The sequence below is a fragment of the Mercenaria mercenaria genome, chromosome 4, assembly GCF_021730395.1.
Source record: "Mercenaria mercenaria strain notata chromosome 4, MADL_Memer_1, whole genome shotgun sequence".
Classification (NCBI taxonomy): domain Eukaryota; kingdom Metazoa; phylum Mollusca; class Bivalvia; order Venerida; family Veneridae; genus Mercenaria; species Mercenaria mercenaria.
The window spans coordinates 31,715,809-31,735,945 of NC_069364.1; the positions used below are offsets into that span (position 1 = coordinate 31,715,809).

Below are 20,137 nucleotides of genomic sequence, written 5' to 3' on the forward strand. Positions count from 1 at the left end.
CCTAGGCCCAAGCCTTCTCAAGTTATCATCTAGAAACCGTTTAACTGTTTCGGATCACTGTAACATTGACCTTCAACCTACTAATCTCAAAATTAATAGGGGTCACCTGCTGGTCATAACCAACCTCCCTATCAACTTCCATGATCCTAGGTCCGAACATTTTTCAGTTGTCATCCGGAAACCAATTGGTCTATGGACCAACCGACCTGACATACCGACCAACCGACATCTGCAGAACACTACAAAGGGGGGCATATTAATGTCCATGTTTCGGTCAAAAATGCATTTTTCCCTGTATATAATTGTGGCCAAGGGAGAGTACTTTTAACAAGGTTTTATATCATACCCTGAAATCCCGAAAATAAGCCGCTGCTTATTTTAAATTTTCGTAAGGATTTGGTGGCTTATTATCGAGACTAGCTTATTTTTGAGTCTGGCGAACTTTTGTGTACATATTTTTAATAACGGTTTCAAAACTGGCGTACTTTCAAGAACCGAAATACTGAAGATATGGATGTCATATAGTTTGCTTTTTAGTCAAAACATCGACGTCGGTAAATAGTTATACTTCTGACATACCAGTTTTGTAACAATTTATTGCAATTTTTAAATGAAAATAATCCGATGCTTACAGATAATTACCCATTAAAGAATTTTGTCTGGCCTAACTACAAATACACCTATGATTTGATCGGCCAACGGGTATGAATAACTTACAAAATAGGTCATAAACACTGCATTGTGTTATAAAAACCGGCCAAGTTAATTAGTAGAATTACTGACGTGACAAGAAGTGTTTTTTTTTGCTTTTAAAGTTTTAATTTGTCCATGGTTTTAAATATCAGCACAACTTGCATTGTTTTAGGTGTTTGTATTCGAAAGTATGTTTTTTAGGGGCCTCCGTGGCCGAGTGGTTAGAGTCGTTGACTTCAAACCATTTGCCCCTCATCGATGTGGGTTCGAAACCTCATTTGGGGCGTAGAATTCTTCACGTGAGGAAGCCATCCAGCTGGCTTACGGAAGGTCGGTGGTTCTACCCAGGTGCCCGCTCGTGATGAAATAGTGCACGGAGGGGCACCTGGGGTCTTCCTCCACCATTAAAGCTGGAAAGTCGCCATATGACCTAAAATTGTGTCGGTGCGACGTTAAACCCAACAAAATAAATAAATAAAAGAAAGTATGTTTTATTGCTATTACATGTGGAAATAAATCTGCTATGTACGCGTTGGTAACTTTTGCTATCTTATATGGTGTCCTAACAAAGTCATTGATACTATTACTGATACAAAAAATGAACGGCTTATTTTTGAGTGCGGCTAATCTATGAACCCTTTTAGCCTGTAGTGAAATGGTGGCTTATTTTCGAGATCGGCTTATTTTTAAAACCGGCTTATTTTCGGGATTTCAGGGTATAGAAATGTTGTTTTAAATTATCCTGAAAGTTTGATAACAATCTCTAAACAAATGTCAAAACTGAAAATTAGAAACTTTCTGGTGTCCAAAATTGCTGAAATTTACATTGGAAAACACTCTCCAATCGCATTTGTTTACAATAAATTCCAAACCAATTATGATATTTTGAAAATTTAGAAAGTTCCTTTATCTCATCTTGAGTTCTTTCGTGGAATTGTGTGTCGTACTTATAAAATGAAAAACCTTGTTACGTAATAGGTGGATGAAGCAAATTTATCTTATCACATACACTGGAGGGATACTTTTTAAATGCTGGAGTAAATTTATTTTGTCTAAATTCCATTTCTGTATATTGCAGTAAATTTATTTCAAAATATATTTTAGTTTCTATTTTACCTCTGAAAAAAAAAAAAAAAAACAACACTTAAAGATATCTCCTTCCCTGATCTATATAACATGCAGATATGTAACATTTTAAATATCCCATGTAAATTCTTCATTATTTATTGTATACCCCTGTACAAATGCTCCCCAGGGAGGGAGAGTTAGGCCCATTTTAACCTTTAGCCTGCTGGCAGCAAGTGATTCTGCCTTTGCGACCACTGCAGACCAAGATCAGATCAGGTATGCGCAGGCTGATCTTGGTCTGCACTGTTCGCTATTCAGTCAGTAAATTTTAAGTGAACACCCCTTCGAATAATAAATAGTACTGCCTAAACTGAATGATAGACCAGTCTATTTTAGAAATTTAGCAGGGTAAAGGTTAATAACAAATTTAATTAAATACTATGTCTCAAGTGATAATAAACAATAATCCAATTTTAAATAATTTTTCTTAAAGTTTAATACTGAGGGAGCATATATATAGGGGTATCTGGTATACACATGTATATCACAGTTTGATAGACCATACCAAGTTAAATCTTCATTTAACATACACTCCTAGAAAGGTTTCATTTAATAATGCCTGGCTTACTTACACGTTCCGACCAGAAAGAGCCTAAAAATGTATGTTAAACAATGACAACAATTTGGTATTGCCTATATTTTGTTTTAGCATGCACTGTGTATATATTATACAAACTCAGTGATAGCGAAAGTCATGCAACACACAAATCTGAAATAAAATCATACAATATTTATAAGCAACAAACTGTACAATGTCAGAATTTGGAAATTTATGAACTGGTAAGTATGGGCTGTCATTGTTAACTGTTTTATTAATAATAAGGTAAGCTGGTGATGTATGGTTACAAAGTTATGGATATTACAACCTGAAGGCAAAAAAAAAATTGGAAAAAAGGTAGCCATCTTTAATGACGGGACGTAATTTTGGTATCTGAAGAAGCTTCCTTCAGATTTCCCGAAAGTTTCAAGCGTGTTTTATTGTATGCAGCTTTTTCTTATCCTACTGGTTCTGTCCCATTTGTAAATTATACAACATGTTATGGTAAAATGAAATCAAGACAGAATGTTGGTCAAAATGAGAGCTATATTTCAGCACATTAAGTTTATCTCACTCCCAGTAATGCACAAGTCCAGCTACATTTCAAATTGTTATCTCCCATGTCAACTTCTATGCATGTTTTGTCATGTTATAATTTACTACTGCACTTTGTTGTTCACACAAGCGTGACTCAGACACTTTAAGACTTTAAGACACTTTCAGAGGCTTTAAATGGGCACACATTGATTAAATATCCAAATCCCACTTTCTAGCCAGCAATTATACAAAAGTCAAGAATTTTGATCACTGATCTACAATGTAGTCTGCTATTTATAGAACAACTCAGAAAAGAAGTACATAACTCTACACACTTACAGTTACCCAGAATGGATCTGGATAGGTGACAAGTTCTGTAATGGAATTTTCCAGGATTTTCTTATCTTCATCCCAGCTTCTCTTTAAAAAGATACTTTCTGTGAAATACCAAGTCCAGCCCAGCACAGGTACGTACTTTAATATATCCTTTCCATAAATTTTTGTATTCTGCAAAGTAAAATTTATGATAAAAAAATTAAGTCTGAAAGCAAATGTATCCAAGAATAAACTTTAAAAAAATTCTATCAACAGACCTTTGATTCAGAAAGTTAATTTCTGTATCATTTTCCCCCCAAATGATGAAAGTACCGGTATGTATTTCCCAAATTCCATTAACAACACCACTGTATGTGTTTTCCATATTACAATCACCTTGACCACACTATGTAGGGTAATCAGCTCTTAAAACCAGCACATGCAACAGCACAGGTAATAAATATTATATCCATAGGGCAATGATGGCCCTATATTGCTCAGGAGTTTAGCTGCTTACTTGAACAGTTGAAAGTTTCTACTAAATAAATACAGGCAGGTATTTTTTTTTGGGGGGGGGGTGGGGAAGGGGGAAGGCGGATGAGGTGGGTTAAAACGTTGGGGAAAAGATGTGATATGACAATATCAAACATGAAGATTTTTTTAAAGTTTCCACAAAATAAATAAGGGGTTAACTGATCACAGCCCCTGGTGGCAATGCTTTTTGATGAAACAGAATAATTTCTAGAAAGAAAAAAAAAGAAATATTTGTGTAATATTATTTTTAAATTGGGCCTGCTGTTTCTGACAAGAATAGATTTAAAGTTTCCGCTATATACATACAGGGAAAAAGTGGCTACACACACTGGAGGCCATGTTTTTGGCCTTTACAAAATAATTTGAACACTCTTGGTTGAGGGTCACACAAGGACAACTTGTGTGAAATTATTTCAAAATCTGGCCAACAGTTTTATACAAGAATTTCTTTATGTTTTCACTATATACATATAGGGAAAGTGACCATGGCCCCTGGTGGCCATGCTTTTTTACAAATCTTAATAATTTAAACAATCTTGTTAGATGGTTACACAAAGACCATTTGTGTGAAACTTTTTAAAAATCAGGCAGTTACATACAAGAAGATTTTTTAAGTTTCCTCCATATACATATAGCGAAAGGTGACAATGCCCTCTGGCAGTCATGTTTTTTTCAGGAATCTGTAATTTGACCAATCTTGCTAGATGATCACACAAGGACCATTTGTCTGAATTTATTTCAAAATTGGATCAGCAGTTTCATACAAGATTTTTAAAGTTTCCACTAATGACTATATACATGTACATAGAGGGAAAAGAGTCCATGCCTCCTGGCAGCCATGTTTTTAGACGAATTGTAATAATCTGAATATCTTTGACAGAAGGTTTCATAAGGACCATTTGTGTGCAATTACTTTGAAATCGGACCAGTGGTTTAAGAGGAGATGTTGTTAGAAGATTTTTCTATTTTTAGCTCTGGCAGCCCCTATGTGCAACTTAGTGGAACCATAAAAAGGTTTCATCAACTTCCACCCAATGGTTTCAGAGGAGATGTTGTTTGAAGACAAGAATATTTTCAAAGATTTTCCCTATACAAATCTGTATAAATTTTACTGTTCTTTTCTCACACAGAAAATGTATGATTTTATGTATATATTTATATAAAGACTTACCCCTAGCATACCATGCCTCTCTGCCATCATCCATGCCATAAGCCAATCTATCTCATAGGTGTGGTTCACCATGCATACAGAGTGGTGTTTGCCTAGTTGTTTCTGATCTTCTGGTGATATGTACAGGTCACAGTCTGCTTCAACCCACCAGTGAGCCAGGAAGGAAAATTCTATAATATATATATTATATGCAACTTCTATTTTCAGAGCCACAGCAGGAGCTGTGTTGTTATACTTATAGCAAGCTTGACTATTTGAGGCCCTTCCACCTAATACTAGCTTGTATACACAAGAGCTGTCTGATGACAGCGCCCTCGACTATTCGAAGAATTGATTGAAGAATGGGGTCAAAATATTTCCACGGATATTCAGACAAAAGGAATAAATAGATTAGACAAACAATGTTCCTGTATTACTTTGATTTCGACAAGTCTTGCACTAAATGGCAATATATGAGCCAATTTCAAAGTCCAAAAAGGGCCATAATTCAGTCAAAATAGTTATGTACTCTTGCCTACAGATGGAAATCATAATGATAAACAAGTGTTCAAAGTTTAAAGGCCATATGTCAAATAGTTTTGACAAAACATGGACTTGTATGAAAACAGAACCAATTTCAAAATCCAAAAAGGACCATAATTCAGCCAAAATAGGTGACAGAGTTATGTTCTCTTTCCTACAGATAGAGACTATTATACTAAACAAGTGATAAAAGTTTCAAAGCCATATGTCAAACACTTTACAAAAAATATGAACTGGTACGAAAAACTTAACAAAGATTTCTAAGTCAAAATGGGCCATAATTCAGCCAAAATCCTTGTTGGAGTTATGTACTCTTGCCTACAACTGGACATGGTGATGGTAAACAGGTGTTGAAAGTTTCAAAGCTTTATCTTAAAAGACTTCGTCAAAATATGAACTGGTACGAAATATTAACCCAGATGTCTAAGTCAAAAAGGGCCATAATTCAGCCAAAATCCTTGATGGAGTTATGTACTCTTGCCTATAACTGGACATGATGATGGAAAACAAGTATTGAAAGTTTCAAAGCTTTATCTCAAAAGACTTTGTCAAAATATGAACTGGTACGAAAAACTTAACCATGATTTCTAAGACAAAAGGGGCCATAATTCAGCCAAAATCCTTGATGGAGTTATGTACTCTTGCCTATAACTGGACATGGTGATGGTAAATAGGTGTTGAAAGTTTCAAAGCTTTATCTCAAAAGACTTTGTCAAAATATGAACTGGTACGAAATATTAACCCAGGTTTCTAAGTCAAAAAGGGCCATAATTCAGCCAAAATCCTTGATGGAGTTATGTACTCTTGCCTATAACTGGACATGGTGATGGTAAACAAGTATTGAAAGTTTCATAGCTTTATCTCAAAAGACTTTGTCAAAATATGAACTGGTACGAAAAACTTAACCATGATTTCTAAGACAAAAGGGGCCATAATTCAGCCAAAATTCTTGATGGAGTTATGTACTCTTGCCTATAACTAGACATGGTGATGGTAAACAGGTGTTGAAAGTTTCAAAGCTTTATCTCAAAAGACTGTCAAAATATGAACTGGTACGAAATATTAACCCAGATTTCTAAGTCAAAAAGGGCCATAATTCAGCCAAAATCCTTGATGGAGTTATGTGCTCTTACCTATAACTGGACATAGTGATGGTAAACAAATATTGAAAGTTTCAAAGCTTTATCTCAAAAGACTTTGTCAAAATATGAACTGGTACGAAAAACTTAACAAAGATTTCTAAGTCAAAAGGGGCCATAATTCAGCCAAAACCCTTGACTGTTATGTGCTCTTGCCTATAACTGGCCATGATGATGGTAAACAAGTGTTGAAAGTTTCAAAGCTTTATCTCAAAAGACTTTGTCAAAATGTGGACTGGTACGAAAAACTTAACCCAAGGTGTGACGCCAACGCCGACGCCGTGGTGAGTAGGATAGCTCTACTTATTCTTCCAATAGTCGAGCTAAAAATGGTTTAGCAAACATTTTCTGCATTGAAAAAGTGGCCAAAATGTAAGCCAGACTAATGAAACTTGCCATGTGAGGTCATCTCATGCCGAAGATGTGTGGAGAATGTAAAAACAGAAATTTTTGGTCAAGTAGTTCCTGAGAAACATGTCTACATGTAAAAATTTCACAAAATTTCTATGTTAGAAAAAGGGTATAGTTTTAACATAATAAAAGAAAGTTACATGTATGTTACATGTACTTGCACCCTGTGAGGTCAACTCAGGATGCCGTGAGTGATGTGTGAAATGTAAAAGCATTTGGTCCAAGTTTTTGAGAAGCCTGCTCAAATGCAAAACTTTTGAAACGCAGATGCCATCAAAAGGGTGAAAACCAAAGCTCAACCATTCGTAAAATTTCAAATAGTCAAGTTAAAAGTCTCTATAACAGTATGAATACAACTTTCAATCTAACAAACATGTAGGGAACTGCTTGTTTTTGGGATATCTGCTTATATTTACATGATCCATGTATTTCAAGCTGATTTTAAGACATTTTTGGAATTATTTAACATGTCAGTTGATTTACATTTTAACTTTAGAAAGATAGTACATGTTGTATTATTGCCATTGTAATTAATTTACTCATGGGTTGCCATTAATTTATATAACGATTTCCCTTTCAATATGCTGATTCTAGGCTTCATTCCATGTTTTCTAGATAAATGACTATATGCCTTTACTTCCAGTTTAACCAACGTGCAGAACTACCTTTAAATATTTCCAACATGAAAATAACTTACGACTCCAGAGTGCATAAGAAAGGAAGTACGCATATTTTCTATACAGGGTTTTGTTGAATGGTCTGATTACCATGCCAATAAGCATCAGAAAGCTGACAATAAATCCACTCGCCAGGAAGATATACCCCAAAAGAAGATGAACTATTGTCAAACTTTTGAACCACGACCACCAGCCCATCTTGAAACCTGTATAAAACTACAAATATTGTATTTTCATTATATATATATATATATATACACATTAATACATGTTATAAAATGCATTGTATTTTCATGTTTTCATTATATATATATATATATATATATATATATATATATATATATATATATATATTATATATATATATATATACACATTAATACATGTTATAAAATGCAATGCAAAGAAATATATACAACTTACTCACACATGTTAACATTTTCGAGAGCTTATATGAGATTTCAGCCTTGAAAAAGTAGGTTTATGTTCTAAAAGGGGATTTACGCTGTGTCAGACCCAAATCTTTTCATTTTTTGTCAAATAGGCACCTTTCAGTGCAAAAATAATTATAATGAAAGAAGAGCTTACATGCCTGTCAGAGATGTTGTTAAAACATATCAGTGGGCGGAGTAAACCCAACGTACCTCATTTACAATAACATACTGAAATTGGGACTGTAGGCCTATTGAGCTCAGTTCTTTGTGATTGTCTTTTGTCTCATCAACCATTTGAATGGGATAATAACTGTTATATATTTGACACTGACTTACTGTGAAATCATATATTATAATATTCGTGGGGGACTAATTTTTGTGGATTTCGTGTTTGAGTCAATCCACTAAATTTAATCCCAACGAACAAGGAAAATTCCCATTCATTTTAAGTTCAAAAATTGAAATCCACTAATTCATATCCCCAAGAAATTGCCATTTTGACTAAAACCACGAAATATCATGCCCACAAAATTAAATGATTTTACAATATGTTGTGCAATTGTTATTGGTTTTATATCTATTTCTAGCTATTAATGGATCAGCAGAACTAGGGTAGACTTAACACTTCCTTTTTGATATCAAGTCAACTCGTCCCCAAAATTTAGTCATTTCGTCCCCCCTCTTAAAATATTCGGTCCACTTGTCCCCGTTTTGGTCATTTCGTCCCCACTGAATTTTTTTTTCATTTCGTCCACTCTCTTTTTACTTTGAAATCCTTTATTTACTCACTTTATTTTAGAAATAATTATATGTATTGGAATCAGTTCTATTTAGCTAAATATAATACGTATTAAGTATTATACAGGGGAAAGGTGGGATAATGTATTAAAATAAAGATAAATTAACTTGTAAATTAAAACTTTAGACAATAGCTGACAAAAGAGTTACAAAACAGCATATTAACTGTTTATCAATTAATGGAAACATAATGAAGCAAGTAAAGATTACTTTCACTGTAATAAACAGATCTTATAATAAATACCTTTGTTACATATTATATAAAAGTAGTTGAAGTTTTAATTAAGGTATTAGATCACTAATAGAGAACCTCCTTTTTGAAGAGTATTCAATCTTACCATAAACCTACTTTTACTGCAGTTTTTAGGGGTGCATAGGTTCAAGCACTACTGGGACCAAATTTTTCCCCCCTTATTTTCCTTTTTTACTAGTAAGTTTTTACTTCTTTCAAGACTTATTATTGATTTTTTGTACAAAAATGGAAAAAGATGAATCTTATAAGCGATTTCTTGGTGTTCAAAGTGAATTTACTACTTAAACAGAAGGGGTAGAGTTACACATCTTTAAAAATATTGAGTTACACGCAGTGAAAATTCTCTATTTTGCTTTCACTCTTAGATTATATATTGTGGAAGAAATTTAGGTAGGTTTTACATCTTTCCTAAGGTTATTTGTAAATGGAGTAAGCAAAATCCAAAACAGAAACACATCATTCGACCTTATTTTTTCAATGTTGAAGTATGAATTCTGTCTCATTAAATCCGTTTACTTGAGGCACCATAGAAAAAATGACATTGACATTTTTATTTTGTGTTTTATAATTGTTTACCAATAGTTTGATGTTTCTTCTATTGAAATTAATGGTAAAATGAGTTCTCTGCAAACGTTTTGGACAGTGGCTATCACTTTAAAATTTGTCTCTACTTGAGCTTGAGGAGACACCATAAGTTATTCAAAATTTATAACAAGAGCACCGCCTTGCGGGTGCTGACGCTCATCTGATTTTTTTTTTGTGTAATAGAAATATTGTCCTACCCATGATTTTCTAAGTCTAAAAAGGGGCATCATTCTTGCAAAAAGCAGGATAGAGTTATGTTTCTTGATGTTCAGTGTCCACTTATGATGGTGAAAAACTGTTGCAAGTTTTAAAGCAATAGCTTTGATAGTTTATGAGGAAAGTTGACTTAAACATAATACTCAACCAAGAAAATGATTTTCTAAGTCCAAAAGGGGCAATAATTATTGCAAAAAGCAGGATGGAGTTATGTTGCTTGTTGTACAGGGTCAGCTTATGATGGTGAACAAGTGTTGCAAGTTTCAAAGCAATAGCTTTGATAGTTTAAGAGAAAAAGTTGACCTAAACATAAAACTTAACCAAGAAATCTGATATTTTCTAAGTCCAAAAGGGGCCATAAATCTTGCAAAAAGCAGGATGGAGTTATGTTTCTTGCTGTACAGGGTCAACTTATGATGGTGAACAATTGTTGCAAGTTTTAAAGCAATAGCTTTGACAGTTTAGGAGAAAAGCTGACCTAAACATAAAACTTAACCAAGAAAACTGATTTTCTAAGTCCAAAAGGGGCAATAATTCTTGCAAAAAGCAAGATGGAGTTATGTTTCTTGATGTACAGGGTCTGCTTATGATGGTGAACAAGTATTCCAAGTTTCAAAGCAATAGCTTTGATAGTTTAGGAGAAAAGTTGACCTAAACATAAAACTTAACCAAGAAATCTGATATTTTCTAAGTACAAAAGGGGCCATAAATCTTGCAAAAATCAAGATGGAGTTATGTTTCTTGCTATACAGAGTCAGCTTATGATGGTGAACAAGTATTCCAACTTTCAAAGCAATAGCTTTGATAGTTTAGGAGAAAAGCTGACCTAAACATAAAACTTAACCAGGCAACGCCGACGCAGACGCCGACGCCGACAACCGCTCAAGTGATGACAATAACTCATCATTTTTTTTCAAAAAATCAGATGAGCTAAAAAACGGCACGGTAAAAGTTGTTTAAAATTTGCAAAATAGTGCAAAACATGGTTACCTTTCAGAATATACCAAGCAAATGCCATTTTGTAAACATTACTGTTAGTGACCTAATACATGTACCTTAAGTTATTATATCCATTTTTAATAAATTTATATAGACACAAGTCTGGCTAGTTTTCTTCTTTTGATTATAATATTTGTCCCAATTGCAAAAATTTTACCTGTTTATCATGATACCATGTTGCTTTAACAGTTTAATAGGATATATGAAAAGGTGTTAATGATGATTAATCACTTTCACGGTCAATGCTCAGACTGATTGAAAGGTGTTGATAGTAATTTATCAAACTGAAGTTTTGTATTAAGAATCTTTTTAAAAGTTTATGAAAATATATGTAGATAATTGCCAGAAAGAACTCATTTATCACAAGTAGTATATTTGTTTCATGTATGAGAATCCACATGAAAAAACAAAACAATAAGGGTACACGTTTTGTAATATTTCAAATAAAATCAGACATTTTTTAAGTAAAAAAAAGTATCACTTTATATAAAACTTGTTTAAAATACTTATATTTCAAAATAATCACGATTAGAATAATAACATTCAAGCAAACTTTACACTTAAAGCGTTGAAACAGGCCATGCACTCTGCACTTTCACAGTGTTCATTCCAGAATTTAAGAGGGGTCAAAGGGCCCCATTATGGCAAAAACTTGGGGACTTTTGAAAAAAACAGGGGTCACAAAAGAATAACTGTTTTACCCGTAATGAAAAGTTGTATTTTTAACACTTTTGTTACATGTAGCTCAATGTATTACTTTTGCTGTACATAAAACATAAAATTTTACAAGTCATAATATTCTTATCGTTATCGAAACCTAACAACGGAAAGTCTGACAGCCATTTACTACTGAATAAATGTTTGGCGCCTGATTCTGACATAGTGGCTACACCACTGGGTGATTTAGCAGTCTCGGACAGGTCATTTTTCTTTGGACTTTGTTCTCCATCTTCTGCTGTTTTCCGACATTTTAAGAAAAAAACATGGATTTCTTTTTTCTCCAAATCACGACTCTGTATTTTTTGTCCACCATTGCATAGCAACACTGAAAGCTGTCTGTTGTTAGGCGCCAGAAACTGGTTACTATTTTTACATCGACCAATGAAATGGTGCATCACGTCATCGGAGAAGTCGTATTCGATTCACAACTGCTGAAATTTGGCACTTACGGCTAATCGTAAACAGATTTTCTGAAAATGTGTGCGCACGATGGGCACTATAGAGCAAACATTTATGCACCCAACCATTAAAATACGTGCCAATGGCCCCATCGCGCAGCCTGAAATGAACACTGCTTTCACATACAATCAGGCATTGATAATTAAAACAAAAAAATCTAGTTTTGAAAGTAAAATGCAATCATTTTGTAACAAACTTTGACAAAAATAAGTTTAAAAAGGAGGGGCCAAAATGACCAATTTGAAATGGGGACGAAATGACCAAAAATGGGAACCAGTTGACCAAGGGACGAGTTGACTAAGGCCAGTCAGGGACCAAGTTGACTGTGATTTTCCATTTGTATTTTGGTGAGAAAATCATCTACCCAGTGTAGTGATTCGACGCTTCTGGTAAAACCAGGAGCCCGGTTAGCTCAGTTGGTAGAGCACCTGACTTGCAAGCAGGGGGTCGTAGGTTCGAGTCCTACACTGGGTAGATGATTTTCTCACCAAAATACAACATTGGCGACGAGGTAAATTGGAAAGTGCGGGCTACAGTGGCCAGTTTATGTAGAGCATGCGGTTTGCAGGGGCTATACTCTGAACAGTTGATGTCCCGCTCTGCAATTCCACTGTAAAGGAAGGCTAAGTGGCCAGTTATATAGAGCATGCGGTATTTGCTGAGGCTATACTCTGTTGGAAGCTGAACAGTTGATGCCTCGCTCCATGGTTCCACGATAAGGTTTAAGCCTTCAAAATTAAAGTGAGGAGGAGTGTAGTGATTTGAGGCTTCTGGTAAAACCAGGAGCCCGGTTAGCTCAGTTGGTAGAGAACCTGACGAAGGAACACGGCCGCTAAATGTATCATCCGTCACAACACTATAATGTTGTTAGCAGGCTGGTAACATTGCCCGATCGGGCTTACGACACAAACAGTAGTATTTCTTGAAAAATAATGAAGATATTTCTTTCAAACTTGGTCCATTTATTAAGCATAACAAATAATACAAATTAGAATAAAAATAACTTGGTTGCTTTCAGGTTTGGTAGAATTATTTAGTTTTAAAATAAACATCAAAAATGTTTAACACCTTCTTCCAAAAAAGCTTAATTACTTTGGCCACTTTTTAGCATCTCCAATAATGTTGTTTTATCATGCATTGTATGTAATTTTTTCTTCTTCCATAGCTAACGGTCAGTTGAAACTTGCAATCAAATCAAGGCATATTAACATCTCTGTGAACTATGTTAATGGGTTCATTCGAAGTACATGGTTATTTTTTGATCTGAACGTAAATTATGGGTAAACATTGTCTGCAGATGCCTGACCTCTCTATATATACTCCTGGTATTTGGTCCACGGACCAAATAAATTCCTCGTCGCTATTATACTCCTGGTATTTGGTCCGCATCTGAAAACTTCTATATTAACGAATTATTTTAAGAATGTCACCCCCCAAAAGACTACAAGCCCCATTTTCTAAAAATATGCTCCCCAAAGAAAACCCTTTTCCGGGGATACTTCCCCTTAAAAGGCATTAGAATGAATCTATTGGAAAACAATTTCGTCTCTCTATATATACTCTGGTATTTGGTCCGCGGACCAAATAAATTCCTCGTCGCTATATATACTCCTGGTATTTGGTCCGCACCTGAAAACTTCTGTATTAACGATTATTTTAAAAATGTCACCCCCAAAGACTACCAAGCCCTTTTTCTGAAATATGATCCCCAAAGAAAACCCTTTTCCCGGGATCTTCCCCTTAAAAAGGCATTAGAATGAATCTATTGGAAAACTTTTCGTCTCTCTATATATACTCTGGTATTTGGTCCGCACATGTATAATTTATTATGTGTATTCGTACGCGACCTTACATGACCTCAACAGTGAATGCGGATGGATACACAATGATTTTTTTAGAATGGCGGATGGATACACTATGATTTTTTTACAAAGCCGAAGCTAAACATATCATTTAAATGTTGTGGAATTTATTTGGTCCGCGGACCAAATAACAGGATAATGCCAAAAGACTTGTTTGACAGGTCCCAGAAATGTCACAAATTAGCTACATAGCCAAATCTAGCTATATATAGCTAGAATTAGCAATAAAACCAGTAACAATAATGCAAAATATGTCAAAATTAAATGCAAAATGGTCGTAATTGTGTGCCAATGGTGTTTAAGAGTAAAGACAATTTATTAGTTATAAATTTCTTTCCACTAGCAAATTTTTGCTAGTCGTGCCATTTTTTTCCACTAGCAAAATGATGGGTTCCACTAGCAATTATTTAAAAGCTGTTTACATGCTAAATTTAAGTTGTTTTATTGTTGTTTGGTTTCATATAAAAGTTCACAGTCCGGATAGGCTTAGGACTTTCTGGTTTTGAAAGTACGCTACAAACGAATGTACTCAGTGATTTTTGGACTTTACGTTGGACGTTGATGTTTTAAGTTTTTTCTCAGGTCACTGCCGGTAGTGTTGCTACATTTTCGAGCTCCACAGGCCTTTTTGCACCAAGAAACATGCTATTTTCCTCTCCAATTTCGCAGAACTTTGCAAGTTACAGACGTACAAAATGAAAACAAATATTGCCAAGACGCTTACTTAGATATCCGATAATTACTTTTGTATAAAGCGGCAAGCATCTAGAAGCAGTGATTATCGGTAAATTAACTGCCCGAAAGGAGTTTTTAAAGAGAAAAGGACAGTTTGAGCGAATTTCCAGATTTTCAAACGTGATCGCGAAAATATTCAAGCGCCGTGATTTTCTACTCGCATTTTTTTTATTCTTACTTGAATTTTGTGAGTTAGCAACCGTTAAATTCGATCCCTGTGTTATGTATATGCACCATTAGATGTTTACAGCGGATGTACAAAATAATTTAATTGCCATTAAATCTTCCAGTGGATTATTTGGTCACTTAACACTTTGGCATTTCACGTACATCAGTTTTTAGCTCACCTGAGCACGAAGTGCTCAAAGGTGAGCTTTAGTGATCGCCCTGTGTCCGTCGTCCGTCGTCTGTCCGTCCGTCAGTCCGTCCGTCCGTCGTCAACAATTTGACTTTTAACACTCTAGAGGTCACATTTTTGGCCCAATCTTAATGAAACTTGGTCAGAATGTTACCCTCAATAAAGTCTTGGACGAGTTCGATATTGGGTCGTCTGGGATCAAAAACTAGGTCATCAGGTCAAATCAAAGGAAAAGCTTGTTAACACTCTAGAGGTCACATTTTTGGCCCAATCTTAATGAAACTTGGTCAGAATGTTACCCTCAATAAAATCTTGGACGAGTTCGATATTGGGTCATCTGGGATCAAAAACTAGGTCATCAGGTCAAATCAAAGGAAAAGCTTGTTAACACTCTAGAGGTCACATTTTTGGCCCAATCTTAATGAAACTTGGTCAAAATGTTACCCTCAATAAAATCTTGGACGAGTTCGATATTGGGTCATCTGGGTTCAAAAACTAGGTCATCAGGACAAATCAAAGGAAAAGCTTGTTAACACTCTAGAGGTCACATTTTTGGCCCAATCTTAATGAAACTTGGTCAGAATGTTACCCTCAATAAAATCTTGGACGAGTTCGATATTGGGTCATCTGGGATCAAAAAGTAGGTCACCAGGTCAAATCAAAGGAAAAGCTTGTTAACACTCTAGAGGTCACAATTTTGGCCCAATCTTAATGAAACTTGACCAGAATGTTAATCTTGATGATCTTAAGGTCCAGTCTGAATCTGGGTCATGTAGGATCAAAAACTAGGTCACCTGGTCAAATCAAAGGAAAAGCTAGTTTACACTGTAGAGGCCACATTTATGACCATATCATAATGAAACTTTGTCAGAATGTTAACCTTGATGATCTTAAGGTCAAGTGTAAATCTGGGCCAGGTGGGGTCAAAAACTAGGTCACTAGGTCAGATCAAAGGAAAAGCTTGTTAACACTGTAGAGGCCATATTTATGATTATATCTTCATGAAACTTAGTCAGAATGTTAAACTTGATGATCTTCAGGGCAAGTTTGAATCTGGGTCATGTCGGGTCAAAAACTAGGTCACCAGGTCAAATCAAAGGAAAAGCTAGTTAACACTTTAGAGGCCACATTTATGACCGTATCTTAATGAAACTTTGTCAGAATGTTAATCTTGATGATCTTTAGGTCAAGTTTAAATCTGGGTCAGTTGGGGTCAAAAACTAGGTCACTAGGTCATATCAAAGGAAAACCTTGTTAACACTCTAGAGGCCACATTTATGACTGTATATTCATGAAACTTAGTCAGAATGTTAAACTTGATGATCTTTAGGTCAAGTTCGAATCTGGGTCATGTCGGGTCAAAAACTAGGTCACGGGGTCAAATCAAAGGAATGGCTAGTTAACACTTTAGAGGCCACATTTATGACCATATCTTAATGAAACTTGGTCAGAATGTTAATCTTAATGATCTTTTGGTCTGTAGGTCAGGTGAGCGATACAGGGCCTTCATGGCCCTCTTGTTTTATTTAAAGTTTGCAAATGATTAGCAAATAGAAAAACAAAACAAAAATACATGTGATCTTGAACATGATTAATACTAATTGTTTCTTTCATTATATTACTTTTTAAATTTAAAGTTCATGTTTTTTTCGGCTTGCCCAAATTTCCGCATTAATTCTAACTCTGATAGTTTGTATCATTGCAATATGGCAAACAGTATGCGGCGAGTACACTTTTGGAGGCACAATAAACGCAGACAAATGCAAGAGCACGCCTTGCTGATGTGGTAAAATTGATTAAGATAATAACATGCATGATACTTACCAAAAGAAACAAAGTGAATTTCAGCAGCTTTATACATAGAAATAAAAATCTGGTTCCCTAGCCTATGCACGGTACTTTGGCTAGAGAACCGATTCCGGACGAATAAGTTCGCTGTCTAGGGAACTGATTCCGGTTCTCTAGCCACTGCCTTTTAGTTTTAATAAATGCAGCAATATTTTGCAATGAATCATTGAAGAATGTGTCACTTGTTGCATAAGTCAAATTTTGTAATGACTTACCGCAGAAATTCGCAACATGTAAATTGAAACTGCATAGATCTCCCTTCTGAGTGATATAAAATTAAAATTGTGGTTGTCGTTTATATCATAAACCATTTGGATGGGATAATAACTTCTATATTTGATATTGACATATATTGAACAATTGTTATTGATTTTATAGCTATTTCTAGCTATATAGCTAATTTGTAACTTTTCTAGGACTTGTTTAATTGAAAGAAGGAAAAAAATAGGCAGTGGCTAGGGGTCCAGTTACCAGACCTCGAGACAACCAATACAGGACTGGCTTAAGGTCCGGTAATCAATATGCATACTGAGAATGGTATTTACAAAGAGCTAGGAGACTATATTTTTTAAAACAGGAGATTATTTCAAAAATTTGTTCTCGTATTTTTCTTGTTGTTTTAAATACATGGTAAGTCACAGGAAACAGAAGAATAGAAAAACTATTTGAGATACTGGCTTAAAACTTGGAATATAAATAGGTGGTGATGAACCGATGTGTAGAAGGCAACAATCCATATTACTCCCCAACCTCAACATTTAAGGGTTGCTAGAGCTAAAAAATAGAAACTCCTAAATATTCTCATGAACAGCCAACCTTATATTCCTGCCTTCAAGTAAATGATTGAAATCATGTGATGATGGTACAACAATGTTATCCTAAAATGGTGACATACTTGGCAACGCTGGGTTAATCAAATGCTTGCCATAATCTACAGGCACATTGACATTTATGTCACAACCTTTAAGAACATAATGATTCATTAAATGAAACTTTTTAATTTATCTATATTATGCAGTATGCTATTTGTCAAATTCTCTTACTGTACTCAAATTACCATTAAGTACTTTCATTGTTTACATTTTTAGCAGGTGCGCGTCAAAACATCAGAAAACGACATAATTTTAGTATTACTGCATTATTTTTGAGTTTTTGTTGCTTGTTTTACAAGCAAAATATATATCATTTAACTATTGAGATAAAAACTTTGTACAACAAAATTAAAATAATGAAAAATATAACAGTTGAAATTCAGCCCAATTTATACTTGGTGGCAGTGTCTGCTGTCGATAAGGGGAAGCAACACTGTATTGGAGTTTGATGAACAGCTTCATGATCTTCAACAATGTTGATATGTAGCACTATTAAAAGGTCTTGTCCCAAGTTTAATCAAACAGGGCACTTGGCCCCTTTTATGGGCTGCTACAGCTAAAGATAGAAAAAAACAACAACATTTGAACGACTTCTTCTAATGAACCATTTCATTCTTCATGAAACTTGGTCTTTTACTTTAGCATAATATGAGCCGCGCCATGAGAAAACCAACATAGTGGCTTTGCGACCAGCATGGATCCAGACCAGCCTTCACATCCGCGCAGTCTGGTCAGGATCCATGCTGTTCGCTTTTAATGCCTATAGCAATCAGAGAAACCGTTAGCGAACAGCATGGATCCTGACCAGACTGCGCGGATGCACAGGCTGGTCTCGCAAAGCCACTATGTTGGTTTTCTCATGGCACGGCTCATATCAAGTAGACTTCTGATCCAGTATGCTAGTATGTAGATCATTAATATGTATTATACATGAAGAATGGGTCTACATAGTATTTACAAACCCTAGTGACTGGTGGTGGTTCAAAAATACTATGCAGAAATAATCTGGTTGAGTTAACTGCCTTACCTACATGCTTCTTAGTTTCTCATGAGAGATACTCTTTTTACTATATAAGAATATATTTTATTGAATAATACATGTCCAGTGCAATCTCCCCCACCCCCCTGCAAAGACCCATTTCTTACACTGGCCTCATATTTCCCCAGTACACCTTTATCTGTAACTTTTGTGTCCTCGAATTTGCATTCTGTTTACATGGAATGTAGATATTGTTTTGGTAGCTAAAATGTTAGTGCAGAAGTTGAACATTGTTTAATTTTAGAACTCAGTAAAAAAATATTTCATGTTGTCAGGAATACCATGGAGTGTGAGGAGGATTTTGTCGAATGCGTTCTTTTTTACATTTCTATGTTTATATTTCTGTAAACTCACTGAATGTTTGTATTTATCATGATGCAAAAGCAAACTGGTTCATTTTATAAATCCCATTCAGTAAGATTACTAGTAATATCGGTGTTGATATGGTTTTATATTGGCACTGAAGACGTGTTTGTTTTGTGATAAGGAGGTTAGATAGGAAACTCGGTAAATAAATTCATACTTTTTATTGCTGACATTTAAATATAGGTGACCTATTTCTTTATATTTCTTTAGTTCAGTGAATTGTTACTGCTGTGTTCAATATACATTTAGAAAATAGCAACAGAAAATATTAAAATTTTGATGGTTTATGTGTAAAAGCCAAAAGTTTAAGCAGCAAATTTTTAGCTGTGTATGGGCAATGGTTTAAATGTTAGATGAAAAGGTTTTTTATCATGTTGGCAAACACCAGTTGCTGGCAGTATTTTATTTCTAAAGTAAACTTTACATTGTGGGATTATTAATAAAAGTAAATATATAAAACAATAGCTGTCCAATGGCAGTGTAATGAACAATTTGAAGCTAAAATTCCAGTATGTGTTTGAATTTTTAAGCCATTCCTCCAGATACAAGCTTATATACAAAATCTTTAGCAAACTTTTCTAAGTTAAGAAAGGGGCATAATTTTGACAAAATAAAAGCTAGAGTTATGTATCTTGGCAAGTTGCCCTGTGAGGTCATCTCATGATACCGAAGACATGCTTGTGCAAGTTTGAAAGCTGGTGGCATAGCCCTTTTACATGTAAAACTTTTAACCTGAAGTTTTAAGTTAAAAAAGGCATACTTTTGACAGAATAAAAGCTAGAGTTATGTATTTTGTCACTTAAGGACATCTCCATATGTTGCAGGTATAAGTTTGAAAGCATTTTGGTGTAGTAGTTTTTAGCCCACCATCTGATGATGGTGGGCTATTCAAATCACTCTGCGCCCGTGGTCCGTCGTCCTTCCATCC

At 34.9% G+C, this 20,137-nt stretch overlaps 1 protein-coding gene and 1 non-coding gene across 2 annotated transcripts in view; both read left to right on the forward strand.

The window, feature by feature from the left end:
* LOC128556589 (aldehyde dehydrogenase family 16 member A1-like) overlaps window positions 1–20,137 on the forward strand; it is an 80,168-nt gene that overhangs the window by 5,200 nt on the left and 54,831 nt on the right. The gene's annotated exons all lie outside the window — the stretch shown is intronic.
* Trnaa-ugc (transfer RNA alanine (anticodon UGC)) lies at window positions 12,531–12,603 on the forward strand. Its single transcript has one exon. It is a non-coding gene; the product is annotated as a tRNA-Ala (tRNA).